General features: G+C 35.2%; 1 non-coding gene across 1 annotated transcript; it reads right to left on the bottom strand.

Moving 5' to 3' along the window:
- Positions 1-3,662: 3,662 nt before the first annotated feature.
- On the bottom strand, positions 3,663-3,744 carry TRNAS-GCU (transfer RNA serine (anticodon GCU)). Its single transcript has one exon. It is a non-coding gene; the product is annotated as a tRNA-Ser (tRNA).
- Positions 3,745-10,085: the final 6,341 nt, after the last annotated feature.

Raw genomic sequence — 10,085 nt, forward strand, 5'->3', positions numbered from 1 at the left:
ATTAATAAATGTCTTTTGTTTATATTTATATTTGTGATGCTAGTCATTAATGTAACATACCATCGCGAAAAAGGGTTAGAAATGTGAAATTCCTAGATGATGCACTTTCTTTGAACATCAGTTTATATATAATATATCAATTTTATATTATATATAATTTTATAACAAATATATATATATATATATATATATATATATATATATATATATATATATATTGCATATATATATATATATATATATATATATATATATATATATGCAAATTGAATATATGTGTGGGTATGCATGTAAATTGTATGTATGCAGGTAAATTGTATGTACGTGGGTTTGTACGTATGTTCGGTTCATATGTATACATGTACTCTGATGCACTGTGCATATTTGCACGTTTGTGTGTATGTTTTCCCCATTTCTTGCTATTTCCGCATTTCTATCAACCAGCCTACCGGCATCTTAATGTCTAGTTACCAAATTACTGTCACTCCAAGAGCGCTAGCGCAAGTCGACTTGAAAATTTCTAGAAGTAGAACGTGTACTTTCATTTTCGATGTGTATGTTTCGTTGATATCGAACATAGGACGTTATTTAAAAATGTAATCTGTATTGTTTTTAACTTCTGGTGGTAAGGAAATAACAAATAGGACCCCCTTAAAGTAATTCTTGAACAGGGTCTCGCAAATTTTGGGGCCGGCCCTATGTTTATCACGAAACACAAAACTTACACCAAACACTCTTCCTGAATGACGGGTGCTCGATTTTATAAGTTACAGCTCTTATTCCTCAATTTATATTACTGAAAAACACTCTAGAACAAGGATCGCCAACGGTGTGCCGCGGGCATTAGCCATGCCCACCGAAGAATTTTCATGTGCCCGCGTGAAAAATTGGACTTGATATTGCACACAGAAGTACGATGGTTAAATAAAGGGAAGATTCTGGAAAGATTTTGTTTTACTTCCCGAAGTTCGAGTATTTCTGGAATCCAGAAATGAGGAATATCAACAATTTAATGACCACACTTGGTTGCTAGATTTAGCATTTCTCACAGATATGTATCTGAAACTTAATGTATTAAATCTTGAACTTCAGGGAAAAGACAAGAATATTGCTGAAATGATTAGTTTAATCAGTGCATTCAAAGGTAAACTAAACTTGTGAGAATCTGACCATAAGAAAATGTCACTGTTACATTTCCGTTATTTGAAAAAGTTTATTATCTAAACTGCCACTGAAAAGAATTTTAATATTCAACCTTTTGTGGAATATCTTGAAGAGCTAAAGCAAGAATTCCGATGGCGTTTCCACGATTTCAAGAAAATTGAACCAGTTGTGAAATATGTTCTAAATCCCTTCAATAATTTAGATATTTTCGAGTTTTCATTATTAATTGGAACCAGATGAACAACGGTACACGACATTACACAGGTACAATACCCACACAGTTTTTAAACCTCTGGCGTTCCCAGGAAACTGGTACACCCACAAAGAAAGCAACGCGGAGATGGGGGAAACCCCTGGTGCCGCATGACAACAATATACCTTACACCTTATTAATTGGAAACTTCTTTAAAACACACACTGCAGAAACTGAACTAGAAATTGTCAACCTTCAAAGTGACATTGTTTTACAATCATATAAAACTGATAATGACTTCTGGAATCGGGTGGACAAGAATAAGTATCCTTTGTTAAAAAATGTAGCGCTAATGGTGACCTCTCCGTAGCCGAGGGAGTGGGAGTGCAGTAGCACATGCTCTTTGAATAGACCGAGGTTCAAGCCCCTGACTACTAAATACGGTCGATCTGCCAACCCGCACTGGACCAGTGTGGCAGATTATGGTCCATTTCCCTCAGCATGAGTTGTTGAGGAGGCTTCCATCCTGCAGTGGGTTGATAATGGCTGCAGTTTACTTTTTTTTTTTTTTTTTTACCTCTCTGAGTCATTATTTTTTAGCAAAGTTCATAAAGTCAAAGAATAGATCGAGACTTACAGATACACATCTAACTGATTGTTTGCAATCTGGGTGTTCATCTTATACTCCAGATTTTCGTTCGATAATTGAAGAAATGCAATCACAAGTTTCACATTAATTTTAATTAAATTTTATTTTATTATTTAAAAAAAAGTAAAATCATAAAATAACATTATGTATGACAAGGTATGTAATGTATGTGTTAAATTTCTAGTTTATATCATTCAATGTAAAACCCTTAATAAATGCATTATTTGGTGCTCGCGACCATTTAATTAATATCAAAATAGCTTGCTACCATGAAAACGTTGGCGATACTCCTAAAAAAAAAAAAAAAAAAAACTCAACGAGAATAGGATTCGAATCCACGCGGGGAAACCACACAACGTTCTGTCAGATTCACGAGTCATCTACAGCTTTCTGGAATATTCTAGAAATTTCTTAATATTATTTACGTTTTTTGATTTTTATACTTAATAGAAAATATTTCAATAATAACTGGTAGGCAAGTTGGCCCTATTTAAATAAAAACTCTAAAAATTAAGAAAAATTAAACGTGATTCCAAACTTTTGGAAAAGGATATTATCAGAAAGCAAGAGATGGAAATTAAGTTTCTGAGAGGTGTGTGTGGAAGGACCAGGAGAGATGGAGTAAGAAACGCGGGAAAAATTTGGGAAAAAACGATTACAAGAAAAGATTCGGAGGAACAGACTATGATGGTTTGGTCAAGTAAAGAGAACGGGGGATATCAGACTGTCAAAGAAGACGTTAGAAATGAAAATGGATCATAAAAGTCCAAGAGGAAGGCAGAAGAATTGAAGAGCGACATGGAGGGCAGAGGCGTTAGGTGGGAGGAGCTAGAGAGAGGAATGGTGGAATGGAGAAGCCTGGCTTCCTTATCGATCCCATAAGAAAGTGGAACGACAACGGATAAGCAAGTAAGTATCTCTTTTTTCAGAAAAGAAAGTATAGTAAATTATAAAAAACAAAAATCCAATTCCCATTCTTGCCGATCGGACAGGGAAGTAAAGTAAAGTATATATATGTATAGTAAAGTATTTCAGAGAAGAAAGTATAGTAAATTATAAAAAACAAAAAATCAATTCTCATTTTTGCCGATCGTTTCCTATTAGTAATAAAAATACGCAATTATGGACATGCACGTATTAGCACATTATCTTTGGCAGGCGTACATTTATCTTTCTCGTAATGATAATTTTCAGTCTTTTATATAAACGAATTGAAAAATCGCCCCAGACGACTTTTGATTCCACTTATTTAATTATTTTCATGATACTCCTGTAATTCTTTGTATACCAAACTTCATGCAAATCAAGTTTGGTATACAAATTAGTAGGTGGCGCAAAAGATCAGCGCACAGTACATAAAATACAGTATTCACCTTTCAGGTGAATACTGTACTGTATTTTATGCATTTTAAAGAAGTTCTGAGTTTAAATCTCGTAAGAGACTGGAGGATTTTTAAAGGCTTTTTTCAGTCTTCAGTCAAGAGGTAGGGTTCCTGAGATTTTCCGGATTTTTCAACTCTCCGAACATCCAAATCAGTTCAGGGAATATACGTTGTACAGACATAATATACAATAAAACACATGAAAGAAAATCTTGGAAGGGATGGGTAACCGGTCGATAGCAGAAAATGAAACAGAAAAAAAAAAAAAAACTCTCGACGAGGATGGGATTCGAACCCACGCGGGGAAACCCCAATGGATTAGCAGTCCATCGCCTTAACCACTCGGCCACCTCGTCATCTTACGCGGCTTTCTCCTAAAGAAATGGAAATAATAATTTCAACTTGTATGTAATTTTTATTTTCATACTAAACCCCTTAATGCAAAGACCTATAGTGAAAGGAAAAATTTCTGTAATTGTTTCTCTTTTTCGAATGCTTAGTTTTCGTGCCTTATGAACGAAAGAATTTACCCAGTTAACCAGGGCCGGATTTATATATAAGCTAAACAAGCTACAGCTTAGGGCCTCACATTACAAGGGGCCTCGCTCTATCTTAAAAAACCCTTTTTTTTAATATCGTCACAAGTGAACTGTAAGAGAGAAGGGCCTCATACATGTTATAGCTTAGGGCCACAACAAGTTTAAATCCGGCCCTGCAATTAACACAGGGTTATTTGGGTTATTCTAGGGCTAATTCTAAATTATTAACGTGATAAAGTCTTAAACAATAAAGTGTGGACTAAACTTTCTACTTGCCAAGGTCAACGAACTTTACTTGAAGATTAATTTGAATATTACTTTTTTTCAAAAGTGGTTTTACCGATTTTGATGAAATTTTATATTTAGTTCTCCCTTAAATAGTTGAGTTAATTTAAAAAATAAAGACTGCCTTCTACGTAACCAGCGCCGCTAGCGCCCTTTGCAAGGTAGCCACGATCTTATTAACCAGTATTGAGTGAACGTCCAAGCAGAACTGAGATTCAGCGGCAGTTTTTGATTTTAATGAGTGTAACGAACCTAAATGAACGAGTGTAAGAAACATAAAAAACGAATGTAAGAACATTAAATATTGAGTGACAGAAGAACACGGAGAGCTGAACTTTTTCGATAAGAACATCTTAACTTAAATATCGTAGGTATTTTTTTTCGTTTTTAGAATATTCATTTTTATTTTGTTTTATATTAACAAATACAACGGATACCCGATATATATCGATAAACTCATGGTTTCCGTTTGTTTCGTTTAATGGAATTTGGGAGTCCCAAATTTCATTTTGCCTTGGGCCCATGAAGGTATAACGCGCTACTGGGTCTGCCTGTATACAAGTAGTATGTTATAAGCCAGTATGTTTTTGTATCAGACTTTCCAGTATTGTTGGATGCTATATGAGTGACCTTTCTGTGTGCGCGACTGCGACTTGTCAGAAACTCCCGAAGTGCACTGTGGCAGATGCTATTCAAAGATGGAAGACTATAAGTGGCATTTCAACGAAAAAAAAACAAACAAAGGAAAGTTCTCACGGAATGTGTTCCACGAAATGTAAAGAGGTTGATCTGTACAAAACATCAGGGAGCAAATCCAAGAGAATTACAGGAACATCCGTCAGAACACGAACCATCTGTAGGAAGCTGCATGGCGTTGGATTGAATGGTAGGAAACTGTGCATAAGACCAATATCATTTATATAATATTTTATTAGGGGGCTTTGTCCCCTGCTCGCCCATCCCCGCGCACGCTTTTCTACGTAAAATGTAGAGGTATACGGAGTAAGTCAAATCTTTTCTACGTAAAACACACACCTGTCGAAACGCACTGATCGATATCTAATCAGGAAATGACCTATGTAATTATTTACCTGCGCATTTGTGGTGCGCGGCATTCTCAAGGTCGAATAAATATCACGGTAAGATTCCAGAACAGTGTACACCCTCCAACATGGCAGCATGCAAAACAGTGGGAAAGCAGTGATAGACAAGTTGTGGCTCCCATATTTCGACAAATGGACAGGAACAAAGCAGTGATTGGCAGATGCCATTGCTTTCCCCGCCCACTGTTTTCCTAGTGTTTTTCCCCACATTTGCTGCTGATTTTAAATCGAAAACTCGTTTTCCCATTTTAAAACAGCAGGATGGAGGGATAAACACCCTACCTAAGTTAAGCCTACCCCCTTGACGACACAAAACAATCAGAAAAGGGAGGTGTCTTCACCTGTCAATTATCGCCGTCTTCCTCGCTTTCATCGAACTACCTGCCGATGTATACTATCCTGGACTTCAGCCAATACACTATTTAATTACTTACCTGCGATTACATAGGTCACTTAGCAAAAGGCCTTTTGCTTCGGGTTCCATAATACATGAGAAATATTGTTGCATCAAAAAGAGCAGGACTAAAATATTTAACTGAAATATTTACAAATTATACAAATATTTAAAATATTTACAAATTATACAAATATTTAAAATATTTACAAAATACTAGAGTATTTACAAATATAGAATACTCATTAATATACAAAAACGTTACAATGGAACATCAAGTGTTAGACAGTGAATCACGTGCACGAGGTTGGTGAACGTTATGGAGGCAGTTGTCAATACTTAATTGCATTTGTAGTGACGTAATTGCCTTGCCCTCTTCTCCCATTGGCTCAAATAAATATCACTAGGAGGAAAACTTTTTTAATGTATAGATAGATATGATATCATGGTCACCAACGAGGAACGACGTTTAGAGTGCGATCGTTCCCAGTCTTCATCAACTCTGTAACAGTAACAAGGGTTTTTGGACGAATCTCACTGCACAGTTTCGCTCTGATATGTTTTGGCGTAGAGAATATTCAGAGAGTGCTTCTTGTCAGAGTGTATTGTCTGGACCAGGGGTGGACAGAGGGGGAATATATCCCCTTTAACCAAAAATTTGAAACTAAAGAAAAAGAATGCAGGAGACTTTCTAAAAAAAAAAAAAAAAACTCAAAAGCCTGGTTGGCATGCCCCTCTTTACGATGATACCTGGATATGCCACTGTGGACCATGAAGGTTGTTGATAGCAGTCTTATAGTATGGGCTGTTTTCACTGGTTAAGACTTGGTCCGTTGATGGCAGTGTCTGAAACCATGAAATTCATGACTTCGACGTTTTTGACAATCATGCGCTACCTATATTGCGGTAATACAAAGACTTCTGGTATCAGCAGGATGTAACATGTCATACATCTAGGACTGCCGAAAGTGGGTAGGCGAGGTAAGCATTGCTTACGGGCGGCAGTTCAGCAGGGCGCCAAAAAATTTTTGACATATATAAGTCGGACCCCTGTTTAACGAACTTCTTTATAGAGAAATTTTCTATATATATTTTTAAAAAATTTCCCTGGGTAATTACATTTCTAATAGTTTCAGTAGAATGAAGAAAATTTCCATATAACGAACGGATTACGAGAGACTTTACTGGAAACGCATTGTTTGCACCTCTAGCCTTCAGGCAATTGAGTCATTAATGCTGCTGCTAAGTACGAATTAAGAGCCAAAGGGATTATCATTCTGCAACTTAGTTACCCTTAAAATCTAACCAAACGCCTGTCCCACATACCCAGAAGTCGCGCTGGTCATCTGATTGGTTTTATACAATCAGATGACCAGCGCGACTTCCATCGTTTACCAGTATTCAACAGGACAGGCAAATAATTCATTTGAAATAAATACAGCACATGAAATTGTAGACATGTTAGTTGCTTATCTGGATCTGTGTTTCATATTTATATTTATATTTTGCAGTTATAAAATCTTTTTCTTCAAGTTCTCTGCCCTCAGGCAGGTTCAGGGCTCCATTGGCGCCATGCTTCTCTATCTTGTGCTATACTTTTAATTCCTGCATACTTTCCTCTTATCATCTAATCCATCATTCCAATTCTCCTTCTCCCAACAGTTCTCTTCCCACACATCTATCTCTCAATCCCTTTCCTCTACATGCTTTCTCTTCTCGATGCATGTCCTATAAAGTTATTTTGTCTCCTTCTTAATTCTTTACTAACGTCCTCTCTTCTACTTTCCTCAAAATCTCATTTACTCACTCTGTCCACCCATTTCATCCTTTCCATTCTCCTCCACACCCACATCTCAAAAGCTTCTAGGCGTCTAATCTCCTCTTTCCCAGTATCTATGTTTCAGAGCCATATAGTACAACAGTCCATGTTAATCTTTTCACCATTTTCTTTCTTAATTCATTCTTGAAATTTCTTCTCAATAGTTCTTTTCTATTACTAAATGCCTCTTTGCCCATTGCAGTTCTTGTTTTTATTTCTTCCAGGATTTATCCCTTTTCTGTCATTATGCCTCCCAAGTACTATCTGTTGACCTGTTCCAATATTATTTCATAAAATGCTACATTGATTCTTTTTCCTGGCCTCTTTGAAATGACTCCATTTTTCCTTTATTAGCAATCAATTTCTAGTCATCTGCAAATCGTATTGTCTTTATCTTCTCCCCTCCTACTTTTACACCTCCTTTCAGCTCTTCTACGTTTGCGTACGAATCAAATAATATGGGGGACACGGAACATCCTTACCTTACACTCCTACCAATGGAAAATCACGGAATATTTTCAAGAAAATAGAACAGAGGAAGCAATCCAAAAAAATCTCGATTCGGCTAGTAATATAGCTACTATCAATGGCATTGCGCTTAGTTTCCAGAAGTAAGCACTGTAAGGAAAAGATTGAAAAGACGTCATTTCGATTATGAAAGTAGAGAGGAAGCTATTCAGGATTCGTAACAAATTTTCAAAAATAATTTTTCCTTTCAAATTATGGACTCAACAATTTTCTCGTTAGCTAAAAGGTTTAGAAATATGAAAGAACACGTAGAAATATTTAAAATATTTTATATTTCTGAATTTAAAAAAAAAATCAGTCATATAACAATTTCTTAAATCTTTGCAAAGATTTACATATCAAATTATGTGACATTGATCGTAATGAGTCTGATATTGATGGTTTAGCATTACTGAAAAATTTAGAGTACTGTACTTCAAATTTATATTAAACAACATTACTCCATCTGAAGTGTTACAATATATTTTTAATAACAATTTTAAAGATACTTTTCGAAATGTAGCAACTGCATTAAGAATTTATGCAAAAGAAGGGAACAAAGGGGTGTTCTTACGAAGAAAGGCTTAAGTCCTGAAAATTGCAGCGTCTGGAGACCAGACGCTGCAATTTTCAGTGTCGACAGTGACTCTCTAATTTGGCAATAATTGAAATAGAAAATGATCATTTGGAAAAAATAAACATAAATGAAATAATTAATAAATTCGCATCTCTTAAAGCAAGGAAACATAAATCTGTATCATTTTTTTTTAATTATAATTTTCCTTTTATTTTATTATTGCGATAGAATAGAATACGATTACTGTTGATTTAGAATTTAAAATTTATTTCCAGAATTTCAAAATGATTTTGTTATTTTTGTTTGTAGTTTCATTATATTATATATGTGAGATATGTTGTAATTCTTTTCTTTTTCAATAAATTAATAATATTTACGCCTTATTTTATTTTTTAATCTAAATATTTTGGTGAGGCAAATTTGATTTCGCTTACTGGCAGCAAATACAGTCGCAGCGGCCCTGCATACATCGAGAACCACACTGGACTGCTTTGCGGATAGTGATCAAAAAATGTGATGGAGAACCCAACAGGATGACAACTCCACTGAATATCTGCGCTCCTCCAAACTTAACTATGGCAGCTACTTAAAAATTGAAAATGAATTGAAATAAAATTTTAAAAATAGCATATAAAAATCTAATAAGTTTCAAGAGTCTGTGAAAAAAGTCAAATAGGCTGGTTAGGTTATCAATGGCACGTCTATATAACTTCGAAAGTTAAGGCCCAACACCACGTGATAAAATGTCCCTGTCGTGTTGTATAATTGGCAATGTTTTACTTTAGCCATATATTGTTTTTTCTCAGCTTTTCCTTGCGCATCTGCTCCCATCTCTGACTGAACCTGCGATTGAAACCTCTGTTATTCGGTGGGAGATTGCGCGTTTGTATGCTGGGAATTTACGCTGCTAAGAATTGTTATTCGTAGCTTGGGTGTCGTTTTTGGAATTAATATCACAAAGTAAAGCATTTTCAGTAATTTAGAAAGAATTAAATAATTTTTAATTTCCTTCGCTTACAACAGCGATGCTTCGATGTATACTGTAGATTTTTATTTTTATTTCCAGCTCATTATAATAACGGCGATATTTTGCTACATACAGTAGATTTTCAGAATAACGGCACATTTGAGGATTGAAAGGTGCCGTTATTTCGATTTTCCCGTTATCTAGAAAGTTTTATTTTAAATTTAGTTAACCATCCATCAGTAAAAGCAATCGTTGTATTAATGCCCATTTTTTCTTCTTTTGCTTTGAAAATAATCATTGACCCTGACAGCTATATACCTTCCGATTGTTATAATAAAAACCACTCATGGTTTTTATTATAAAAACCACTCACTTTATCTAAGTTTTCTAATTTTGGCTTGTGTACTTATTGTTAGGTTCTGACATGCAGTAAATTCTAAGTTTCTGCTTTAAATGTTTAATATCGTACAATGTTGACGATCTAATGTTATTTATATTCTGCCATT

This window comes from Mastigoproctus giganteus, chromosome 3, assembly GCF_048544385.1.
Source record: "Mastigoproctus giganteus isolate SK-2022 chromosome 3, ASM4854438v1, whole genome shotgun sequence".
In the NCBI taxonomy this organism is placed as follows: domain Eukaryota; kingdom Metazoa; phylum Arthropoda; class Arachnida; order Uropygi; family Thelyphonidae; genus Mastigoproctus; species Mastigoproctus giganteus.